This window comes from Ornithodoros turicata, chromosome 9 (assembly GCF_037126465.1).
Source record: "Ornithodoros turicata isolate Travis chromosome 9, ASM3712646v1, whole genome shotgun sequence".
Taxonomy (NCBI): Eukaryota; Metazoa; Arthropoda; class Arachnida; order Ixodida; family Argasidae; genus Ornithodoros; species Ornithodoros turicata.
In genome coordinates, this window is record NC_088209.1 from 12,509,753 (window position 1) to 12,517,068 (window position 7,316).

Sequence of the window (7,316 nt, forward strand, 5' to 3'; positions counted from 1 at the left end):
CCGACGTGTGAATAAAACAGATGCATTTCTCTGCAAGACTTAGACTCTTCTTTTTCTTCACACAAAGTGTACACATGTGTGCGCATCATGTCTTCCCCTGAACCTTTTGGCATCCAGGAGGAAGCCTTTCAATCCACCGTCTGGAATGGTTGCAAGCACGTCAAGGAATGTGTCAGGACAAGATCAAGGCAGGGGCTGGACCGCATCTTAGCGGCGGACAGACCAACGAAAAAGAAGTCCAGCTTTGATCTGGATAATCTGTATTGGGAACGCAGTTCATATCTAGAGGACCGATGTGTGAATAAAACAGATGCATTTCTCTGCAAGACTTAGACTCTTCTTTTTCTTCACACAAAGTGTACACATGTGTGCGCATCATGTCTTCCTCTGAACCTTTTGGCATCCTGGAGGAAGCCTTTCAATCCACCGTCTGGAATGGTTGCAAGCACGTCAAGGAATGTGTCAGGACAAGATCAAGGCAGGGGCTGGACCGCATCTTAGCGGCGGACAGACCAACGAAAAAGAAGTCCAGCTTTGATCTGGATAATCTGTATTGGGAACGCAGTTCATATCTAGAGGACCGATGTGTGAATAAAACAGATGCATTTCTCTGCAAGACTTAGACTCTTCTTTTTCTTCACACAAAGTGTACACATGTGTGCGCATCATGTCTTCCCCTGAACCTTTTGGCATCCTGGAGGAAGCCTTTCAATCCACCGTCTGGAATGGTTGCAAGCACGTCAAGGAATGTGTCAGGACAAGATCAAGGCAGGGGCTGGACCGCATCTTAGCGGCGGACAGACCAACGAAAAAGAAGTCCAGCTTTGATCTGGATAATCTGTATTGGGAACGCAGTTCATATCTAGAGGACCGATGTGTGAATAAAACAGATGCATTTCTCTGCAAGACTTAGTCTCTTCTTTTTCTTCACACAAAGCGTACACATGCGTGCGCATCATGTCTTCCCCTGAACCTTTTGGCATCCTGGAGGAAGCCTTTCAATCCACCGTCTGGAATGGTTGCAAGCACGTCAAGGAATGTGTCAGGACAAGATCAAGGCAGGGGCTCGACCGCATCTTAGCGGCGGACAGACCAATGAAAAAGAAGTCCAGCTTTGATCTGGATAATCTGCATTGGGAACGCAGTTCATATCTAGAGGACGATGTGTGAATGAAACAGATGAATTTGTCTGCAAGACTTAGTCTCTTCTTTTTCTTCACACAAAGCGTACACATATGTGCGCATCATGTCTTCCCCTGAACCTTTTCGGCATCTTGGAGGAAGCCTTTCAATCCACCGTCTGGAATGGTTGCAAGCACGTCAAGGAATGTGTCAGGACAAGATCAAGGCAGGGGCTCGACCGCATCTTAGCGGCGGACAGACCAATGAAAAAGAAGTCCAGCTTTGATCTGGATAATCTGCATTGGGAACGCAGTTCATATCTAGAGGACGATGTGTGAATGAAACAGATGAATTTGTCTGCAAGACTTAGTCTCTTCTTTTTCTTCACACAAAGCGTACACATATGTGCGCATCATGTCTTCCCCTGAACCTTTTCGGCATCTTGGAGGAAGCCTTTCAATCCACCATCTGGAATGCTTGCAAGCACGTCAAGGAATATGTCAGGACAAGATCAAGGCAGGGGCTTGACCGCATCTTAGCGGTGGATAGACCAACGAAAAAGAAGTCCAGCTTTAGTCTGGATAATCTGTATAAGGAACGCAATTCGGATCTAGAGGATGATATGTAAACAAAACAGATGAATTTCTCTGCAAGACTCAGCCTCTTCTTTTTCTTCACACAAAGGGTACACACGCGTGCGCGTCATGTCTTCCCCTGAACCTTTTCGGCATCTTGGAGGAAGCCTTTCAATCCACCCTCTGGAATGGTTGCAAGCACGTCAAGGAATGTGTCAGGACAAGATCAAGGCAGGGGCTCGACCGCATCTTAGCGGCGGATAGACCAACGAAAAAGAAGTCCAGCTTTTGTCTGGATAATCTGTATAGGGAACGAAACGCAGTTCATATCTAGAGGACGATGTGTGAACAAAACAGATGAATTTCTCTGCAAGACTCAGCCTCTTCTTTTTCTGCACACAAAGGGTACACATGCGTGCGCGTCATGTCTTCCCCTGAACCTTTTCGGCATCTTGGAGGAAGCCTTTCAATCCACCCTCTGGAATGGTTGCAAGCACGTCAAGGAATGTGTCAGGACAAGATCAAGGCAGGGGCTCGACCGCATCTTAGCGGCGGATAGACCAACGAAAAAGAAGTCCAGCTTTTGTCTGGATAATCTGTATAGGGAACGAAACGCAGTTCATATCTAGAGGACGATGTGTAAACAAAACAGATGAATTTCTCTGCAAGACTCAGCCTCTTCTTTTTCTGCACACAAAGGGTACACATGCGTGCGCGTCATGTCTTCCCCTGAACCTTTTCGGCATCTTGGAGGAAGCCTTTCAATCCACCCTCTGGAATGGTTGCAAGCACGTCAAGGAATGTGTCAGGACAAGATCAAGGCAGGGGCTCGACCGCATCTTAGCGGCGGATAGACCAACGAAAAAGAAGTCCAGCTTTTGTCTGGATAATCTGTATAGGGAACGAAACGCAGTTCATATCTAGAGGACGATGTGTAAACAAAACAGATGAATTTCTCTGCAAGACTCAGCCTCTTCTTTTTCTGCACACAAAGGGTACACATGCGTGCGCGTCATGTCTTCCCCTGAACCTTTTCGGCATCTTGGAGGAAGCCTTTCAATCCACCCTCTGGAATGGTTGCAAGCACGTCAAGGAATGTGTCAGGACAAGATCAAGGCAGGGGCTCGACCGCATCTTAGCGGCGGATAGACCAACGAAAAAGAAGTCCAGCTTTTGTCTGGATAATCTGTATAGGGAACGAAACGCAGTTCATATCTAGAGGACGATGTGTAAACAAAACAGATGAATTTCTCTGCAAGACTCAGCCTCTTCTTTTTCTGCACACAAAGGGTACACATGCGTGCGCGTCATGTCTTCCCCTGAACCTTACGGCATCCTGGAGGAAGCCTTTCAATCCACCGTCTGAAACGGTTGCAAGCACGTCAAGAAATGTGTCAGGACAAGATGAAGGCAGGGGCTCGACCGCATCTTAGCGGTGGATAGACAGACGAAAAAGCAGTCCAGCTTTAGTCTGGATAATCTGTATAGGGAACGCTATTTGGATCAAGAGGATGATGTGTAAACAAAACAGATGCATTTCTCTGCAAGACTCGGCCTCTTCTTTTTCTTCACACAAAGTGTACACATGCGTGTGTGTCATGTCTTCCCCTGAACCTTTTCGGCATCCTGGAGGAAGCCTTTCAATCGACCGTCTGGAATGGTTGCAAGCACGTCAAGGAATGTGTCAGGACAAGATCAAGGCAGGGGCTCGACCGCATCTTAGCGGTGGATAGACAGACGAAAAAGCAGTCCAGCTTTAGTCTGGATAATCTGTATAGGGAACGCTATTTGGATCAAGAGGATGATGTGTAAACAAAACAGATGCATTTCTCTGCAAGACTCGGCCTCTTCTTTTTCTTCACACAAAGTGTACACATGCGTGTGTGTCATGTCTTCCCCTGAACCTTTTCGGCATCCTGGAGGAAGCCTTTCAATCGACCGTCTGGAATGGTTGCAAGCACGTCAAGGAATGTGTCAGGACAAGATCAAGGCAGGGGCTCGACCGCATCTTAGCGGCGGAGAGACCAACGAAAAAGAAGTCCAGCTTTAGTCTGGATAATCTGTATAAGGAACGCAATTCGGATCTAGAGGATGATATGTAAACAAAACAGATGAATTTCTCTGCAAGACTCAGCCTCTTCTTTTTCTTCACACAAAGGGTACACACGCGTGCGCGTCATGTCTTCCCCTGAACCTTTTGGCATCCTGGAGGAAGCCTTTCAATCCACCGTCTGGAATGGTTGCAAGCACATCACGGAATGTGTCAGGACAAGATCAAGGCAGGGGCTCGACCGCATCTTAGCGGCGGAGAGACCAACGAAAAAGAAGTCCAGCTTTAGTCTGGATAATCTGTATAAGGAACGCAATTCGGATCTAGAGGATGATATGTAAACAAAACAGATGAATTTCTCTGCAAGACTCAGCCTCTTCTTTTTCTTCACACAAAGGGTACACACGCGTGCGCGTCATGTCTTCCCCTGAACCTTTTGGCATCCTGGAGGAAGCCTTTCAATCCACCGTCTGGAATGGTTGCAAGCACATCACGGAATGTGTCAGGACAAGATCAAGGCAGGGGCTCGACCGCATCTTAGCGGCGGAGAGACCAACGAAAAAGAAGTCCAGCTTTAGTCTGGATAATCTGTATAAGGAACGCAATTCGGATCTAGAGGATGATATGTAAACAAAACAGATGAATTTCTCTGCAAGACTCAGCCTCTTCTTTTTCTTCACACAAAGGGTACACACGCGTGCGCGTCATGTCTTCCCCTGAACCTTTTGGCATCCTGGAGGAAGCCTTTCAATCCACCGTCTGGAATGGTTGCAAGCACATCACGGAATGTGTCAGGACAAGATCAAGGCAGGGGCTCGACCGCATCTTAGCGGCGGAGAGACCAACGAAAAAGAAGTCCAGCTTTAGTCTGGATAATCTGTATAAGGAACGCAATTCGGATCTAGAGGATGATATGTAAACAAAACAGATGAATTTCTCTGCAAGACTCAGCCTCTTCTTTTTCTTCACACAAAGGGTACACACGCGTGCGCGTCATGTCTTCCCCTGAACCTTTTGGCATCCTGGAGGAAGCCTTTCAATCCACCGTCTGGAATGGTTGCAAGCACATCACGGAATGTGTCAGGACAAGATCAAGGCAGGGGCTCGACCGCATCTTAGCGGCGGAGAGACCAACGAAAAAGAAGTCCAGCTTTAGTCTGGATAATCTGTATAAGGAACGCAATTCGGATCTAGAGGATGATATGTAAACAAAACAGATGAATTTCTCTGCAAGACTCAGCCTCTTCTTTTTCTTCACACAAAGGGTACACACGCGTGCGCGTCATGTCTTCCCCTGAACCTTTTGGCATCCTGGAGGAAGCCTTTCAATCCACCGTCTGGAATGGTTGCAAGCACATCACGGAATGTGTCAGGACAAGATCAAGGCAGGGGCTCGACCGCATCTTAGCGGCGGAGAGACCAACGAAAAAGAAGTCCAGCTTTAGTCTGGATAATCTGTATAAGGAACGCAATTCGGATCTAGAGGATGATATGTAAACAAAACAGATGAATTTCTCTGCAAGACTCAGCCTCTTCTTTTTCTTCACACAAAGGGTACACACGCGTGCGCGTCATGTCTTCCCCTGAACCTTTTGGCATCCTGGAGGAAGCCTTTCAATCCACCGTCTGGAATGGTTGCAAGCACATCACGGAATGTGTCAGGACAAGATCAAGGCAGGGGCTCGACCGCATCTTAGCGGCGGAGAGACCAACGAAAAAGAAGTCCAGCTTTAGTCTGGATAATCTGTATAAGGAACGCAATTCGGATCTAGAGGATGATATGTAAACAAAACAGATGAATTTCTCTGCAAGACTCAGCCTCTTCTTTTTCTTCACACAAAGGGTACACACGCGTGCGCGTCATGTCTTCCCCTGAACCTTTTGGCATCCTGGAGGAAGCCTTTCAATCCACCGTCTGGAATGGTTGCAAGCACATCACGGAATGTGTCAGGACAAGATCAAGGCAGGGGCTCGACCGCATCTTAGCGGCGGATAGACCAACGAAAAAGAAGTCCAGCTTTTGTCTGGATAATCTGTATAGGGAACGAAACGCAGTTCATATCTAGAGGACGATGTGTGAACAAAACAGATGAATTTCTCTGCAAGACTCAGCCTCTTCTTTTTCTTCATACAAAGCGTACATATGCGTGCACGTCATGTCTTCCCCTGAACCTTTTCGGCATCTTGGAGGAAGCCTTTCAATCCACCATCTGGAATGCTTGCAAGCACGTCAAGGAATGTGTCAGGACAAGATCAAGGCAGGGGCTCGACCGCATCTTAACGGCGGATAGACAGATGAAAAAGAAGTCCAGCTTTAGTCTGGAAAATCTGTATAGGGAACGCAGTCTGGATCTAGAGGATGATGTGTAAATAAAACAGATGCATTTCTCTGCAAGACTTAGTCTATTCTTTTTCTTCATACAAAGCGTACATATGCGTGCACGTCATGTCTTCCCCTGAACCTTTTCGGCATCTTGGAGGAAGCCTTTCAATCCACCATCTGGAATGCTTGCAAGCACGTCAAGGAATGTGTCAGGACAAGATCAAGGCAGGGGCTCGACCGCATCTTAGCGGCGGATAGACCAACGAAAAAGAAGTCCAGCTTTTGTCTGGATAATCTGTATAGGGAACGAAACGCAGTTCATATCTAGAGGATGATGTGTAAACAAAACAGATGCATTTCTCTGCAAGACTTAGTCTATTCTTTTTCTTCATACAAAGCGTACATATGCGTGCACGTCATGTCTTCCCCTGAACCTTTTCGGCATCTTGGAGGAAGCCTTTCAATCCACCATCTGGAATGCTTGCAAGCACGTCAAGGAATGTGTCAGGACAAGATCAAGGCAGGGGCTCGACCGCATCTTAACGGCGGATAGACAGATGAAAAAGAAGTCCAGCTTTAGTCTGGAAAATCTGTATAGGGAACGCAGTCTGGATCTAGAGGATGATGTGTAAACAAAACAGATGCATTTCTCTGCAAGACTTAGTCTATTCTTTTTCTTCATACAAAGCGTACATATGCGTGCACGTCATGTCTTCCCCTGAACCTTTTCGGCATCTTGGAGGAAGCCTTTCAATCCACCATCTGGAATGCTTGCAAGCACGTCAAGGAATGTGTCAGGACAAGATCAAGGCAGGGGCTCGACCGCATCTTAGCGGCGGATAGACCAACGAAAAAGAAGTCCAGCTTTTGTCTGGATAATCTGTATAGGGAACGAAACGCAGTTCATATCTAGAGGACGATGTGTGAACAAAACAGATGAATTTCTCTGCAAGACTCAGCCTCTTCTTTTTCTGCACACAAAGGGTACACATGCGTGCGCGTCATGTCTTCCCCTGAACCTTTCGGCATCCTGGAGGAAGCCTTTCAATCCACCGTCTGAAACGGTTGCAAGCACGTCAAGAAATGTGTCAGGACAAGATGAAGGCAGGGGCTCGACCGCATCTTAGCGGCGGATAGACCAACGAAAAAGAAGTCAAGCTTTAGTCTGGATAATCTGTATTGAGAACGCAATTCGGATCTAGATGATGATGTATAAACAAAACAGATGCATTTCTCTGCAAGACTT